The sequence below is a fragment of the Chionomys nivalis genome, chromosome 12 (assembly GCF_950005125.1).
Source record: "Chionomys nivalis chromosome 12, mChiNiv1.1, whole genome shotgun sequence".
NCBI classification, from domain to species: Eukaryota; Metazoa; Chordata; class Mammalia; order Rodentia; family Cricetidae; genus Chionomys; species Chionomys nivalis.
This window is the reverse complement of record NC_080097.1, coordinates 46,353,844-46,359,138: the sequence shown is the minus strand read 5'-3', so window position 1 is coordinate 46,359,138 and position 5,295 is coordinate 46,353,844.

Genomic DNA, 5,295 nt, shown 5'->3' with positions numbered 1-5,295 from the left:
ATAAAAGGCTCTGAGTTTGTCATAAATGGTAGAAGGCCTTCCGGAATATGCATCACGTCTCCTACAGAACTAATAAGGACAGCCTCCATAAGTCTCTATTGGCCAACGTCAACAGTAATCTCTCGTTGGATCATAGAGAAAGCAAGCATAGGGGACAGGTGTTTTAGAAATTAAAGTAGGTGTTATAGGGACAAATATCTCCTTTTGGCAACTTGCCAGTGAGCAGACTCCAGATCCCACCATGCATGTGGTCTGGTTAAACCATTAAATATAAGTTTCCTAAACCTTTGAAATCAATATAACAATAGGGGGAAAGAAATCGGAAACATTTTTCATCACCTTAGATGACTTTTACAATGTACGTACCTTAAAACACTAGTTTTCAAGCCGGGCAGTGGTGGTGCACGCCTTTAATCCCAGCACTCAGGAGGCAGAGGCAGGTGGATCTCTGTGAGTTTGAGGTCAGCCTGGTCTACAAGAGCTAGTTCTAGAACAGTCTCCAAAGCTACAGAGAAACCCTGTCCCAGACCTTCATATCACTTTCTTAGACCGTCATAGCTGACTTAAGTTTTCACATTCTCCACCCAAGCATTTACCTGAGAGATGAGTAGTTAGTACTGAGAACAATCACTGTAAATCAAGTTCCTGTAAACCCCCCCCCCCACCTTTTTTTTGTCTGTTTGTTTTGCTCTCCTCTCTCTGCCAGAGTCAGGTGGCTCACCTGGCGTGAGACAGAGATTTTGCAGGAAACCTTTAAACAAATTTGCTTGGGTCTAGAGGAGAGGGAGTCATACCCCAACTCCAGAATTAACTTTCCAACAAAGCAGAACAGTTTTAATATTGCCTATATTCAAAAGACATTTGAATTCCTGCTAAACTGAATCCAGTGACCAGAAAGCCCAGAGATAAATTCTAAGCCCTGACCTTCAAAGCAGCCATGGCAAGTAGCATTAGCAGTGGTGGCTGGCAGCTAGCAGCGTCAGAGAAAGCAAAAACAAAACCAATAAATACAGAATACAGAAAGGAGACCAGTCAAAAACAGAACAATCAGTGGCCACCATCACGCATACATCCAGCTGAGTGTGACCCATTTCCATCTCTGCTACCATGTGTGCTGCAAGACTTACAGACACACTAGAAAACACAGAACCATTAGCACACACAGAAAGACAAAACTTTCCCAACAAATAGGACCAGGTGGGTAGGTGGTGTCTGCTTTTGTACTGGATGGGAGTGAAAAGGCTTTGTAGTTGGATGACGAGGACTTTGTTTCTATTGGTGTGGGTGGTGGTGTGTGTGTGTGTGGGGGGGGAGTTGGGTACCTCATACTCAGGGGTGCACCTGGAAGAGCAGCAAAGGAAAAGGCATGTTGGGTTGTGTGACTTGGAGGAAGAGGAGGGGAAGAAGGGTCAGCAAGCCTGGGGTCAAGTGGAATGGGGAGTGAAAGAAATAGAGGCTCCCACTTTGGCTAAGATATTCCTTCCCAGCAAGGGGTCAGGACAGGTTGGTACTACTAGGAACGAGTAGGTAAGATATCCCTAAAGGTACAAATAAGTGGTAGGGTTTAGTGTGGTTGGTAAGGCTGTCCCCCTACCCGACAATAGGGGAACAAGAAGAGGTGCATCCCTAAAATTCTGTCAGGACAAGCAGGTGGCCCCAGTGTCCAGAAGGAAAGGAATAGATTCCCCTGATACTGTGGTATTTACCTGAGGCTTCCTTCCTGTCAGAGACGGCTGTGATTGGGTCAAGAGAACCCAGGCACCCTGTTGGCCGAGGCTAGACCAAGGAAGTTGGCTGAAAGACGATCTGGGCTTGATATCTTCATACCACAAGGGACACAGAGGCAGTCAACACCCCAATGCCTTGCTTGATGGCACCTTGGACATGGTTCAGGTGATTTATGGGGGTTTGGATAGGCCCGGGGCCAGTGAACCCCTCTGACTCCATTCGAAACAGGGACACAGAGGCTCTTGGGTTTTGGAAGGCAAGGAAACCTGGGCAGCTGCTATGGCGAGTCTAAAGGCCCTCGCTAACATCAGACATTTTTGCTTTAGGGCTTTTTAATCTCTCCCATTGGTGTGTACTTCAAAGACTACGGCTAAGACTTCTACCTGTGGAGTGAGGGGTTCTTTCTTTAGACATTTTAGGTTTGACCCTCTATCAGGGAAACTTTGGGAGAAGTAGCAGGTCATGAGTTCTTCCTCTGGGGCTTGGGATCCAGACTGGTTTATCTTAAGGCAATCTAGGAACTGAGTTGGTTGTTCACGTTTGTCCTAGATGATCTCTTGAATTTTTTCATAATTAGCACTTAAAGGGCAGCCTTGTGGAGACTGTCCAGGAGGCAAATTATAAGTTGGGTTCTAGCTAGAATGCCTTCAGCAGTACTGTAATTCCATTCAAGGTCCTGTTAGGACCACCTCGGCCTCAACTGGGAGGACAGCATTGGTTTGGTGGATTTCATCTGCATGTGTCCTAGCCTGGTCCCAGACTGCTGGCACTTCTCAGGGAGGCTACTTCCGTAAATGTCACGGAAGGTGAGAGTGTACGATTGGGAGATAGTCTGAAACTCACTAATGAAAGTGATCTGAGAGAGATCATTTAGTAAGAAAGGGATATGTATCCTGACCAAGTCATCCACCCCAATAATCTCCCACAAAGAAAGAACTTGGGCTGGAATCGGCCACGTAGGAGGAGGTAGGTAGAGAGGAGGTCCATGGTGGAGCAGGAACGAGCAGTGGGAGGACTAAGGGCTGCCAGTGGGTGGCCTGTCACTGAATAGGGAGAAATGGAGACTGGAGGGGCCAGAGGAGAAAGAGCTGTGGGTTAAAGCCAATAGCGGGGAGGCTCACTAGCTGGATTGGAAGTAGTAGTTTGGATGTCATAACTAGGAAGTTAGGTGGGGGAACAGGAAGAACAGAGAGAGGGGGCTCGGAGCAGGGATAAGAGAAAGCTGGAATGGAGGCAATGGGGAATCTTTCCATTTCTCCAATTGTTCACAGTACTTATAAAGGTCCCAAATAATATTAGGATCTAATATGCCATTAGGTGGCCATTTGGATTGATTACCTAAGGTGTACTGAGGCTAAATTTGATTGGAAAGGTGAATAAATTTAAGACTCTTCAGGTCGGGTGCTAGGTGGGGGGGGGGGGGCTGAAAGTTTTCTAAAGGCATCCCAAGGGGAAATGGGAGGGCGCAGGCGACACTGTCCCCATGATGACAGGAGGGAAGAAAAATGTCACTGCAGCCTGTAGTCAAAGGTCTCCCCGGGACTCAGGAAGGACCCAATGAGAACCAAGGTGTTTGTGGGTCATCACCACACTCAACAGGGGTCAGGGGCTGAGCCTGGCTAAGCCAGAGGGGAGACTCAGCACCTGGCACCAGGGCTTGCTAGAGGACAGAGGCCACAATAAACCGAGCTAGGGGGCAAAGGGCTGGGGAATGGTGTCCCAAAAGCCACAAGAACCTAGAGGAGCTGAGAGATTATGGCAGTTCGGAAAGGAAGGCAGAAGAAGAGGGCAGGAAGGGGGGCAATAAATAGCTCAAGTAGGCCTAAGGAAACTGTAGGATTGCAGCTCCAAGGATAGGGTGGGGTCAGGTGAAGCAGTAGCCTTAAAAACCGGCTGGGGGTGCTTCCACCTCCAAGAGTACCAGAGGTGGGCTGTACACTCAACGGTCACTTACTTGAACTCAAAGAAACGTTCACACTGAGCAAAGGAGGAAACTTACCTAATTGCCCCTGGTGGATAAAATGCCGAATGACTGATGGGGGAGCCAGTCTGTCGCAGTGATCTGGAGATGAGGGATGGGGTCCCAGAGCAGCTCAGACCCCAAGGGGGAGCAAACACCAGGAGAGTCTATCCAAGTCATATCGGCAGTGTAAGCGCTACAGCTCTAATGGGAAAGGTACCCCACAAAGTCACACCCCACAACAAACCACATTAAGAGATCTATCGGGAGGGAAAAACCCAGGTTTGGCTGGGTCTACTTGGGCAAGAAGCGGCAGAACAGAAGACAGGGTTTATACAGGGCTCTGGGGGGCGCGAGGGAGTTCTTTCCAGGGTGGTCCGCAATTGGAGGGATTATGTGGCCTGATCTTGGGCAAAGTTCAGGGATTGGTGGGATTTTTTTTTTCTTTTCTGTAGGACAGGGCCTGATCACTCTTCCACCTCGGGGACAAGGGCGGCTAAGAACTACCATTAGAGAAGACTGGGGTGCGGGACTTGGCCACTGGAGCTCTTGAGGGCAGGGCCTGGATGCTCACCCACCTCAAGGGGTCAGGCCTGGCCACCATAGTCGTCTAGGGGTGGAGCCTGGTGGCCAGCAGGAGTCTGAGCAGTGGCAGGGAAAGCTGCCCTGCTTCCCAGGGTTTGTGTTAATAGCCAACACGGGCACTGCCACCAGGGCTGTGCTTTGTACTTTATAGAACATACTGGAGTCACGTTCTGTTGAGTGAGTCTCCTAAATACAAATGATACTTCAGAACTGCTTAGGAAAACTGACATTACTTGCTCCTGAGAGGCTGGTACCTGCAAACTGCTCTGCTTCCAGGCAGCATCTCAACCGATGTGACAGGAGCTAGACAGTCTGAATACAAAGTGGCCCTGCGGGGCTTGTGGGGTGAGTGTGTGGTCCCCAGCCGGCAGCACTGCTCTCTAAGTGGAGCAGCTTGAGCTGACGGAGCGGATCCCTGGAGACTGCCTTCGAAGCACGGTTCCCAGTCCCTTCCTGTCTGCCATGAAGTCAGAACCTCCTCTCTGTCCTGTCACTAGTGATGGTGACTTAATTAGCCCTGCCTGGCCCTACTTCCTTCAGCTGTGAAGCCAACCATCCTCTAACTACTTAACAGCTGCTGCCATGCTCAGGAGGGCAGTGCAGGTAACTTGGAGGGACGCTGACCAACACAAAGTCTGATTCTTTACCCTGCATTGAACACTGCATTTTGTGCAACTCCACATTTCAGATTCAAATTTTAAGCATAGTCCCATGCTTATGTGGGGACTTAACAGAACAAGCAAACTCTCTTCCAGTGAGCTAGATCTCTGGTTCCACAGTCCCATGTTTAATGTTGGGCCAGCCCTAATCATATTACAAAACCCAAATGATCACCCACTACCCTTTGGCTTGCTACCACTCGAATGCAAACTTCCCAACAGGAAGGCTTCAACAGCACCACTTCTTACCCAGTCAGATACTCTGGTCCTAGAGAGTTCTCCATGGGAAGGGCTTCATGCAGGAATAGAAGGGCATTTCAGGTAACAAGAGTGACGTCAAAGTGATATACCAACAGGCAGTTT